Consider the following 12,893-nt stretch of genomic DNA (forward strand, 5'->3'; position numbering starts at 1 on the left):
TAGATTCTTTCCAGACAACATTTTTTCCCTTTCTCTCTGGGAAACCCAGAGATTTTACCTTTGTTTTGCCTTCCTTTTCTATCCTTTTTCTCACGTAGAGACAGGAGATTTTCTGAGGTGTCAATTGTCTGGGCCACTTGATCTGACTATAATATCTTACTTTCCAGTCATAGCTCATGGTTTAAGTTCCCACAGGTCTCTCTGCTATTTTAGGAGCTCAGCAATAAAGATTTAATAAAGTCATCACCATAATATCACCACATGTAGAGCTCATAAAACCTGCAGCTAGGAAGCCTAGAATTTTAAATACTACATATTTTATTTACTTCATTAAATATTTCCTAATTGCACATAAAAAATTTTTAACCATCATTTTTTAAATGTTGAATTCAAATGCACTTCACTCCCTCCTGCATCTACCTTCTCTTGAGAAGGCAAACAATTTGATATCGATAATACATGAATTTATATTATGAAGTGTTAAAAAAACTTCCATGTTGCAAAAGAAAACAGACAAAAAAGAGAAAAATAAAGAAATTTTGAAAAATATGCTTCAATCTGTACTCAGAGTTCATCAGTTCTTTCCCTGGAGGCATGTAGCATTTTTATCATAGATCCTTTGGAACCATCTTGGATCATCATCTTGATTGAAGTGGCTAAGTCTTTCACAGTTGATCATCCTTACTATATTGCTATTACTATGTACAATATTTTCCTGGCTTTGCTCACTTCACTTTGCACTAGTTCACTTAAGTCTTCAAAGTATTTCTGAAGCCTATTCATAATATCTTGTAGAACAACAGTATTCCATCACAATCATATACCATAACTTGCTTAGTCATTCCCCAATTGATGGGGATTCCAAGTTCCAATTCTTTGCCACCACAAAAAGACCTCCTATAAATATTTTTTTACAAATGGCCCTTCTCCCTTTTTTTTGATCTTTTTGGGATAGCGATCTGGTAGTAGAATTGCTGGGTCAAAAAGTATGCATAGTTTTATAGCTTTCTGAGCGTAGTTCCAAATTATTCTCCAGGGTGGTTGGACAAGTTCACAACTCCACCAACAATGCAGTAGTGTTCCAATTTTCCACATCCCCAACAGCATTCCTCATTTTCCTTTTCTGTCATGTTAGCCAATTTGATATGTGTGATGTGGTATCTCAGAATTGTTTTAATTTGCATTTCTCTTATCAGTAGGGATTTAGGGCATTTTTTTCATATGACTATTAATAGTTTTGATTTCTTCTTCTGAAAGCTGCCTGTTCATGTCCTTTCACCATTTAACAATTGGGGAATGACTTACTTTTTTATAAATTTGGCCATGTTCCCTACATATTTGAAAAATAAGGCCCCTATCAGACAAACTTGCTCTAATTTTTTGTATTGCTTAAATGTGTGTGGTTCCTTTTAGCAAAACGTCGTTTCCTTGATTATCTCTTTTAATTGGGTCTCTTTTTGATTTGTCTGAGAAAATGATTACTATCTCTGCTTTTTTTTTTTACTTCAGCTGAAGCATAATAAATTCTGCTTATTTCCTTTATTTTAACTGTGTATATGTTTTCAAGTGTGTTTCTTTTTTATTTTTTAAAGAATTTTTTTATTTTTCTCTGTTAATGGTATTTTATTTTTCCAATTACATATAAAGATCGTTCTCAACATTCATTTTCATAAAATTTTTAGTTCCAAATTTTTCTCCTTCCGTCCCTCCCCTCCCCACTCCCCAAGACAGCAAGCAATCTGACATTGTTATACAAGTATAATCATTTTAAAAATATTTCCATATTAGTCATGTTGTGAAAGAAGGATCCGAACAAAAGGAAAAAACCATGAGAAAGAAAAAAGCAAAAAAGAGTGAAAATAGTATGCTTCAATTTGCATTCAGACTCCATAATTCTTTCTCTAGATGTAGTTAGCATTTTCCATCATGGGTCTTTAGGAATTGTCTTGGTTCATTGTATTACTAAGAAGAGCTAAGTTTATTATAGTTAATTATCACAGTGTTGCTGTTGCTATGTACAATGTTCTCCTAGTTCTGCTCACATGACTCACATCAGTTCATGTAAGTCCGTCCAGGTTTTTCTGAAATCTGCCTGCTCATCATTTCTTATAACACAATAGTTTTTCATTACATTCATATACCACAACTCATTCAGCCATTCCCCAATGGATAGGCATCCCTTCAATTTCCAATTATTTGCCACCACAAAAAGAGTTGCTATAAATATTTTTGTACATGTGGGTTCTTTTCCCTTTTTTATGATCTCTTTGGGATCAAAGAATATGCACAGTTTGTTTGCCCTTTGGGCATAGTTCCAAATTGCTCTCCAGATCAAGTGTGTTTCTTGGAAAAAACAAAAACAAAAACATATTGTTGGATTCTGGTTTCTAATCCATTCTGCTCTGCTGCTTCCATTTTATGTGTGAACTCATCTCATTCACATTCAGTTATGATTACTAAATGTGTATTTCCCTGCACCCTATTTTCTCCTGTTTTTTCCTTCTTTCTCTTTTTATCCTTTTCCTCTTCAAGTCTATTTTGCACTGTTTCCCTTAATCTGCCCTCCCTTTTATCATTCCCCATTCACATATCTTTAATCCCCTTCCCCTCCTATTTCCCTATGGAGTGAGACAATTTTCTATACTCAATTAAGTGTATGTGTATATATGTATGTATAGATAGATAGATAGATGTCTACACACACACATATTGCACTCCTTGAAACAATTCTGATGACAATGAGGTCCATTGTCCCTGCCCCCCATTTTCTCCTACACTTTTTATAAAAGCTCTTTCTTTCATGCCTCTTTTAAGTGAGAAAAATTTCCCCATTCTTCCTCTTCCTTCTCCTTTCTCCCAACATATCTCTCTTTCTCACCCCTTCAGGGCTTTTTTTTAGATCATTCCAATATTAGAGGCTCAAATTCATGTCCTCTATGTACTCTTTCTAATTGCCTTAATAATAATAAAACTCATAGGAGTTACATGTATTATCTTCCAATACAGGAATATAAACGGTTTAATTTTTTTGAGTTACTTAGGAGTACTCTTTCATATATACATTTTTATGCTTCTTTTTAATCTTGTGTTTGAATGTTATTATTTTTCTATTTAGCTCTGGTCTTTTGCTCTTGAAAGTCTCATATTTCATTAAATGTCGATCCCCCCTGCTCCAAGATCATATTTAGTTTTTCTGACTAAATCATTCTTGTAATCCCCAGCTTTTTGCCTTTCAGATCATATTCCAAGCCCTCTGATACTTTAATGTGGAAGCTGCTAAATTTTGTGTGATCCTGACTATAGCTCCATGATATCTGAATAGTTCCTTTCTGGATGCTTGCAATATGTTCTCTAGGATTTCTCTATCATATTCCTGGGAGTTTGCATTCGGGGATCACTTTCAGTACTATTTTTGAAGGGGAAGGCAGGGCAGTTGGGGTTAAGTGACTTGCCCAAGGTCATAGAGGTAGTAAGTGTGTCAAGTTTCTGAGACTAGATTTGAACTCAGGTCCTCCTGACTCCAGGGCCAGTGCTGTACTCACTGTGCCACCTAGCTGCCCTTCAGTATATTTTTGTGCCTCTTTTACCAGGCTATTTATTCTTTTTTTCATTATTTTCTTGCATCACTATTATTTCTTTCCCCAATTTTTTCTCTACCATTTTTACCTCTGTAACTCTCCTAGGAATTCTTGTTGGGATTTTATTCAGTTAGTATTTTTCTTTGAGGCTTTGCTTGATGCTGTTTTCACAATGTTATTTTCTGAGTTTATATCTTCGTCTGCCCTGTCATTATAGCAGCTTCTATGGCCAAGTTCTTTTTTTTTCTTTTTTGCTGTTTGTTCATTTTCTCACCCTATTTCTTGACTTCAAACCCTTACGTAAAAGTTAGGCTTTGCTTAACTGGAGGTGGGGAGGGACTTTCCCAAACTTCAGACTTTTTGTGCTACTATTTTTAGAGCTAGGTCTGGGTATTGGCAAATTTTCAGTGCTTCTAAGGTCGCATGATCCAGGGAGAGGTGTGGTCACTGCTCTCCAGAAAAGGCCCCTCTACCCAGCTACAATAGCTAGTACTCCTCTCAGCCCTGGAACTGCAACCACAAGCTCTAGTGTTCCTCTTGGCTTTGGAACTGCAACTAGTGTCTCTGCTCCCTTGTGACCCATGAGAAGCACTCCTTTCAACCCTGGAACTGTAACTCAAAACCACTTGTCAGCAATAGAGTTGCCACTCAATGTCAACTGCACCCAATGCCAGCGAAGGATCTCTTTCTGACTCCCTCCCCCCTTTACCATTTCTAACCTAAGAGCTCCCAAAGCAGCTTCTACTTCTACTACCACTGTTGCAGCCACCTTCAAGGTTAACCCCTGGAGCTACCACACTGCACTATAGGCTGGCTCCCACCCCAGTGTCACAGACCTCTCCTGCCAACCTCCTAAGTTGTCTTAGGTTGGAAAAAATATCTCATTCTGACCTTTTGTTGGCTCTGCCACTCCAAAATCTTATTTGAAAAATTATTCTTAAATTGTTTGGAGGGTATGTTGGGAGAGTTCAAATGGATTGCTGCCTGTGCTCTGCCATCTTGGCTCCCTTAGGCTGCTACTTTCAACGAAAACAAACTAGGCTCTGCACACTTCTGGTGTGCCTTATAGCCCTTGAAGACTTATATATTCCTTATCAGTTATTCTGATACTAGAATCAGAGCAACAACAAGGCTGCCATACTCTACTCCTAGGGACTGGCTCGATGACCCTCTCTCCTGGGTTAGAGAAACAGTACCACAGTCACTGTCTAAGACTTGTGTTTTAGATTCCCCCTCAGGTGTTAGAGCGGCAGTGATGAATTCCTGTTCTTCACTAGGGAAGTGAATTCAAGGACTCTTTTTAGGTTAGAGAGGCAGCGATATGGTCCTGTTCTACTCCTAGCCTCTAATCCCATAATCACAGACCATCCCTATTCCATAGTTCTTGCCCTTTTCACTTCTCTGTGGGTCGAATTTTTGATATATTGCTTCAAAGATAACCACTGTGATTTTTTTTTGGAAGGGAGAATGGAAGGCAGTTGGGGTTAAATGACTTGCCCAAGGTCACACAGTTGGTAAGTGTGTCAAGTGTCTGAGGGCAGATTTGAACTCAGGACCTCCTGATTCCAGGGCCAGTGCTCTACTCACTGCACCACCTAGCTGCCCCTCACTGTAATTTCTCTTTAGCTTTCCCATCACTACTCAGTTGGAGGACCTCTGACATTTTTATGGGAGTAATTGTCTGGGAGGGTACTAGGCTGGACTGCTTCATCTAACTCTACCATTTTGGGTGGCCCTCCCAGGATAACACATTTTAACAGACAAAACAAATCACAATCCAATCGGTATTTTCGTTATAAGTGTAACCAGAAGTCATTAAGAAGTTACAGATAAATGGAAGTATGACAGACAGCTATATGAATAATGGAATTACTGAAGTTGATATCATCCTGCACTCAAATGAGAATAAGAAAAATCACTTTATGTGACATTTGGCTATTTTGTCTCAGACAAGCATAAACAAAATGACCATTATTAACATAATTGCAGACTGGGAGCAAACATTTTTTGTCAGTGAATGTAAAAATAGAGAGATTCTACAAAGAATTTGATAAAATCGGCCAAACTCCTTCAATATAAAAGTGAATATGGGGAGATTAACAAAATCTATCTTGAAAAATGTAGTTTGAGAACAAGAAAGAAAAGCTTAATAAGGAAAGAAAAAAAGCTTATAGGTTAATCACATTATTATATCATGAATACTTTTTTTCCTAGAAGACTCAAATGTTACACAAAGCACCAAAAAGTAAAAAGGTCCCTATGATACTGAAAAAATCTTAACAGATAAAACATGACTGATTACTAACAGGGGAGTCATTCCAGAATTAGCTGTTCATGAGAAGAGTGGAGATCATTGAGGGGTTAGAGTAAAGGTTAAAATTAACATCAAATTAGAGAAAGTAGACAAATAAGAGGATAAGTCCTCCTCCTTTCAATTACAATAGCTGGAATCTGATCTATTTATATCAGTTAATGACTGAAAGAAAAAAAGGAAGTAGACATAGTCTTTGATTATCTCCATGGCTTAGAGAAGTTTAACTAATGTGGAATGCTTCCTTTATTTTCAATATCAATGCATGCCTGTAGTATTAATGTGATCAAAGATCTTCCCCACCCTTTCAGTAGGCCTCAGGTGGGGCTAGGAGGGAAAGCTTGATTATATCCTTGTTTGTAGGTAGGCCTAAAGCCTCTACTTACTAGGTACTAAGCCAATTTGAGCTTGAAGCCCTCAGGGCCCTAAGGGGAGGGCTAAGACCAGAGCCAATGGTCTGTGCACTGAGTTCTAGTCAATCATGAATTCAGCCAACCAGAGACCTGAGTTCTAGTCAATCAGATGCCCAGCTAGGACTGTATATAAGGAAAGCCCAGAGTGTGAGAGAACCAGAATTGAAGAGGAACAGAATTGAGAGCAGCAGAATCTGCAGAGAGCAACAGGAATCAGAATTCAGACCAAGGACAAGGAGCAGGAACTCAGTCAGCAGAGCTGCAGAAAAGAGTGCTGAGTGGAGAGTTAGGATTTGTGAGTGATTGTTTACAGGAAGGCCCTAGCAGGGGGGAAGGTTACAGGATGATTGGGTTCCTTGCTATAATACTGTGTTATAATTTCTTTGTTGCTACATTGAGGTGGGCTTCATATGATTACGGCTATATCGAATTGGAATTACTGGTCTTGGGATTTTATCCTCTGGGGTCTAAATAAATGTTAAACTTCCTCTGCCTTCTACCTAGAAAATTTCTTATACTTTGTGATTCTGAACCATTCAGGCATGTTCATGGTCATCTTCAAGGTCATGAATCTTGTCCTACTGATACAATGCCCCAGAAATGGTGAGATTACAGAGATAAGGTTAACACAGACAGGAGGTATCTCCAATTCCATTTTTGAATGAACCTTCTGATGCCTAAAAATCACTAGTACTATTTTTTTCTCTCAGAAATTCTAATCCTAAGATCATTTGGACTTAGACTACAGAAAAGCTGAAACTGATCTTGGCTGGCTTGTGCCTGGGCAGATAACTAAAGATCCTCTCTCTTATTTAATAACTATTACTAGAAAGTCAGAACAAATAAATAATACCAAAAACTAAAACCCAACTCTGGAAAAGTTATTTTTTTTCAAATCTCATATGGAATTCACAGGAAAGCACCTGAATATTTGTTATATTAAACTAATTTTTAAAATAGTTCATGATCTAGGAAAAGCAGGGACTAGCATGAGCTCCCCGCTGAGTCCCTCCAAAAACCTATAAAAAATGGCTGTGAACCAATTCTAGAACTGCAGAACCCACAAAAGAGCAGAGGAAAGCAGGGCTACAGCTCAGGACAGCCTGGATGGTCTCTGAGTGAGGTCTATCCCGCACGGAGCTGGGAGCAGAGTAGAGCAGAGTGGAGCGGAGCAGAGCCCAGCGTGAGCAGCACGGACCAACCAGACCAGGAGCCGGGCGGATTGTGACCTAGCACCCTGAGTCAGTGACCTGCAGCAGTTACCAGACTTCTCAACCCACAAACACCAAAGACAACAGAGAAGGTTAGTGGAAAAAGCTGCGGGAGTGGAAGGAGTTCGATGTTCGGCTACCGCCCCAGGGGTAACGGAGGTGGGGCAGCTACAGAACTACTGCTGCAGTTGCTTCCGTCCCCAGGCCCACCTGGTGGGAGGAATTAAGTGGCAGATCAGAGCAGAAGTGCAGAGCCTGCTGAAGATCTAAGCCCAGTCCGGGTTGGGGGTTCTTGGGGAAGGAGGAGTGCTGGTGTGGCAGAGCTGGCACATCCCCCCCAAACGTGGAACATAGAACTCTGTAGTCTACAAGCAGTCATACCCCACCGAAAAACTCAAGGGTCAAGTTAGTTGGTTGGGAATATGGCCAGGCAGCGAAAACGCACCCAGATTCAGTCTCAGATTTTGGAATCTTTCTTTGGTGACAAAGAAGACCAAAACATATAGCCAGAAGAAGTCAACAAAGTCAAAGAGCCTACAACAAAAGCCTCCAAGAATAACATGAACTGATCCCAGGCCATGGAAGAGCTCAAAAAGGATTTGGAGAAGCAGGTTAGAGAAGTAGAGGAAAAATTGGGAAGAGAAATGAGAAGGATGCGAGAAAACCATGAAAAATAAGTCAATGACTTGCTAAAGGAGACCCAAAAAAATGCTGAGAAATACACTGAAGAAAACAACACCTTAAAAAACAGACTAACTCAAATGGCAAAAGAGCTCCAAAAAGCCAATGAGGAGAAGAATGCCATGAAAGGCAGAATTAGCCAAATGGAAAAGGAGGTCCAAAAGACCACTGAAGAAAATACTACCTTAAAAATTAGACTGGAGCAAGTGGAAGCCAGCGACTTTATGAGAAATCAGGATATTATGAAACAGAACCAAAGGAATGAAAAAATGGACGACAATGTAAAATATCTCATTGGAAAAACCACTGACCTGGAAAATAGATTCAGGAGAGATAATTTAAAAATTATTGGACTACCTGAAAGCCATGATCAAAAGAAGAGCCTAGATATTATCTTTCAAGAAATTATCAAGGAGAACTACCCTGATATTCTAGAGCCACAGGGCAAAATAGAAATTGAAAGAATCCACCGATCGCCTCCTCAAATAGATCCCCAAAAGAAATCTCCTAGGAATATTGTCGCCAAATTCCAGAGCTCCCAGATAAAGGAGAAAATACTGCAAGCAGCCAGAAAGAAACAATTTGAGTAATGTGGAAACACAATCAGAATAATCCAAGATCTAGCAGCTTCTACATTAAGAGATCGAAGGGCTTGGAATGCGATATTCCGGAGGTCAATGGAGCTAGGATTAAAACCAAGAATCACCTACCCAGCAAAACTGAGTATCATGTTCCAAGGCAAAATATGGATTTTCAATAAAATAGAGGACTTTCAAGCTTTCTCAGTGAAAAGACCAGAACTGAATAGAAAATTTGACTTTCAAACACAAGAATCAAGAGAAGCATGATAAAGGCAATTAAGAAAAAGAACAAGAAAAAGAAATTGCAAGGGACTTACTAAAGTTGAACTGTTTTGTTTACATTCCTACGTGGAAAGATGATGTATATGATTCATGAGACCTCAGTATTAGGATAGCTGAAGGGAATATACATATATGTATACATATATATACATATATGTATACATATATATACATATAAAAGTTTGTGTATATATGTATATGTGAGTGTGTATGTATGTATATATGTAAGTGTATATATATATGTAGAGAGAGAGAGAGAGAGACAGAGACATAGAGGGCACACGGTGAGGTGAAGACGAAGGGAAAATATCTAAGAGAAATAAAATAAAATTAAGGGATGAGAGAGGAATATATTGAGAGAGGGAGATAGGGAGAGATAGAATGGGGTAAATTACCTCGCATAAAAGTGGCAAGAAAAAGCAGTTCTGTAGGAAGGCAAGAGAAGTCAGGTGAGGGAGAATGAGTGAATCTTGCTCTCATCAGATTTGACCTGAGGAGGGAATACCATACATACTTAATTGGGTAACTTACCTCACAGGAAAAAAGGAGGAAGAAGAAGATAAAAAAGGGAGGGATGATAGAAGGGAGGGCAGATGGGGGTGAAGGTAATCAAAAACAAACACTTTTGAAAGGAGACAGGGACAAGGGAGAAAATTCAATAAAGGAGGATAGGTTAGGAAGGAGCAAAATATAGTTAGTCTTTCACAACATGAGTATTGTGGAAGGGTTATACATAATGATACACATGTGGCCTATGTTGAATTGCTTGACTTCTTAGGGAGGGTGGGTGGGAAGGGAAGAGGGGAGAGAATTTGGAACTCAAAGTTTTAAAAACAGATGTTCAAAAACAAAAAAAAGTTTTTGCACACTACTAGAAACAGGCAATGGGGCATAGAAATTTATCTTGCCCTACAAGAAAGAAAGGGAAAAGGGGATGGGAGGGGAGTAGGGTGACAGAAGGGAGGGCTGACTGGGGAACAGGGCAACCAGAATATACGCCATCTTGGAGTTGGGGGGAGTGTAGAAATGGGGAGAAAATTTGTAATTCAAACTCTTGTGAAAATCAATGCTGAAAAATAAATATATTAAATAAAAAAAATTAAAAAATAAAAAAATTAAATAAAAAAAAACAGTTCATGATCTAAAAATGGAAAGGGGAGGCAAAAATCCCAATGAGTGATCAAGGCCCAGTCATTAAACAATTAAGAATACAAATTTGGATCTAGAGTTGTCCAAAATGAAAGGACAAAATGTCAGCACTTCCATGAGGGTGGAAGAAGTCCGTCTGGCCTTTACAACACAAAAATGGTTATGCATTGTCATCTACTCAATGGCATCTATCTTATCATATTTTAACTCAACAGATTCAAAAGTGAACACACTATCTTTTTCAAAATCCTCCCATCTTACTAAGTTCCCTATCATTGTTGAGGGTACCACAGCGCTCCTAATTGCTCAAGTTCACAACCTAGGTGCTATCTTCAACAACTCATTCTGCTCCCTACCCCTACCCCACAATCTAATCTGTTACAAAGGCCCGTGAATTTTACCTTTGTAACATCTCAGAAATGTCTCCTATTGTCCTCTGACACTGCCACCACCCTGTTGCAGGCCCTCATCACCTCACACCTAGACTATTGCACACCTAGACTTCTGGTTGCTGCCTCATGACTTCCCTGACTTCCTTTAAGATTCAGCTAAAATCCTGCCTTCTACAGAAAGCCTTTCCCAATCCCCCTTAATTGCAAATGCCCTCCTTTAGTTGATTATTTACAACTGATCCTGTACATAGCTTGCCTGTACAAAGTTGTTTGGGTACTGTCTCCCCTATTAGACTGTGAGATCCTTGAGATCAGGGACTTTTATTTACCTTTCTTTACATTCCCAGCATTTTACACAGTGTCTGACAAATAACAGGAACTTAATAAATATTTATTGAGAGACTAACATTCATCTCTAATAATGTCTGGGTATATTATTTACTAACTGTTACCCTACAACAACCCTTCCACATTTTATATGTTCTCCACAGTTGAGATTTAGTAACTCCATTCACTCAGAATTATGCAAAAAAACTAATAAAAAGCCCCAGGAAATAATCTCTTTCCTACCCATTGGATTAAATTCTACCCAGAAGTTTAGGTCTTTTCTCTTATCAAATGTCTTACCCTGATTAACTTCATAGGCATGACAGGCAAGTTGTCCTTAATCTCAACTACAATGTTAAAAGCAACTTAAGACTTGTCTCAGTATTTATTAATTTCTCACCAGTCTTGGATTGAAAAGTAAGGGTAGGCTTCCCAAAATATTTCATTTTGAGGAACCAATGTATATTGATTGGTCAGGAGAAGATAAATGAGGAACATTACAGAAGAGAGGAATAATAGCATGAGGAAAAAAGCCACTGAAATAGGGATGAATGGTGATTTGTATAGGATGGAAAGTAAAACACCCTAGCTACAACAAAGAATACTCTGAGAGATTCAGCTAGACATATCAGAGGGGCCTATGGTAGATGATGTGGAATATTGGCCTGATGACTTTACATAGTAAGCACTATATAAATGTTAGTTATTTTTAATCAATAAATAAATATTTATTAAGTACCCACTATGCGGCTAGAATTGTGCTAAGTACTGGACTATTATTATTATCATTATTGTGATTATTAATAATATTATTTTTTACAATAAGGAAGCATAAGTGGCTCTTGGGTAGAGAAGTTGAGCACCTAATATGTGAAAAGATAAGGAAATAAAGCATTTCTATTGTGCCTACTATGTGCCAGATGTGGTGCTATGTGCTTTTTACAAACATCATCTCATTTGAAAGGCACTTTTGCTAAGCACTGTGGGGAGATATAAAGATAATGTACTAGAAAAACAATATAAGATAGGTCTCTGAACGTTTGGTAGATAAAGTACGTGTGAAAAAACTGGTTGTAGACAATAAAGTACAACAAGACCACAAAGAAGTCTGAGATTATTCGCATTTAAGGAGAAAGAGCTCACTTACAATTTGGGGGAGAGGTGGGAACTGGACCATTCTTTTAAGCACTGCTAGGACTTCCATCATGTTCTGAGTAGGGGCAACCTCATAAGCAATACTTAAGAGATAAGAATCATAACGTCTGCTTAAAGAGAGCAGTTTGTCTGGTGCAGAGGGTTTGGAAAGAGGAGTCATTGGACTTAAGGTTGGAAAGGTAGGATCACATTGGGTTTTGAATCCAAGATTGGGGAGTTTCTACTATGAATTTTATTGCTTGGGCAAGGAGATCTATTGAAGATTTTGAGCTAAGGAAAATCATGTTCAAAGTAAGATTTATTTAATAGTGTAAATGGATTAGAATCTGCAGCCAAGTTGGCCACTGAGTCACAGAATGTCATGCCTAGAACACAACCTATCATGTATCTACACCAACCTTCTCATTCACAGATGAAGAATCTGCAAGCTTCGGAGTGACTCTCTGAGTCACAGGTGGACAGCATAATGATCACCAACTTGCTTTGTTCAACTCCAATTTGTTCAACAAACGCTTTCCCCTACACCATGATACTGCACTGTTTAGGGAAGCTGGGTGGTGCGGTGGATAGAGCACTGGACATAGACACAAGACTTGAATTCAAATCTGCCCTCAGATGCTTGTTAGATGTGGGACCCTGGAAAGTCAGGTAACCTTTGTTTGCCTCAATTTTCTCATCTGTAAAATGGGGATAATTATAGCACCTACCTCTTCTCCCTGGGTTGTTGTGAAGACCAAATGAGAGAACAATTGTAAAGCGTTTGGCACAATATCTGATGCAGAGTAAGTACTATATAAATGTTCGTTATTAGGA

The 12,893-nt window shown here is 38.4% G+C and overlaps 1 protein-coding gene and 1 non-coding gene across 3 annotated transcripts in view; one reads left to right on the top strand and one right to left on the bottom strand.

Moving 5' to 3' along the window:
* Window positions 1-12,893, bottom strand: part of SPAG16 (sperm associated antigen 16) — a 1,249,495-nt gene that overhangs the window by 535,318 nt on the left and 701,284 nt on the right. The window lies entirely within an intron of this gene.
* LOC118849350 lies at window positions 10,288-10,410 on the top strand. Its single transcript, XR_005010398.1, has one exon. It is a non-coding gene; the product is annotated as a U6atac minor spliceosomal RNA (small nuclear RNA).

The sequence above is a fragment of the Trichosurus vulpecula genome, chromosome 4, assembly GCF_011100635.1.
Source record: "Trichosurus vulpecula isolate mTriVul1 chromosome 4, mTriVul1.pri, whole genome shotgun sequence".
Classification (NCBI taxonomy): Eukaryota; Metazoa; Chordata; class Mammalia; order Diprotodontia; family Phalangeridae; genus Trichosurus; species Trichosurus vulpecula.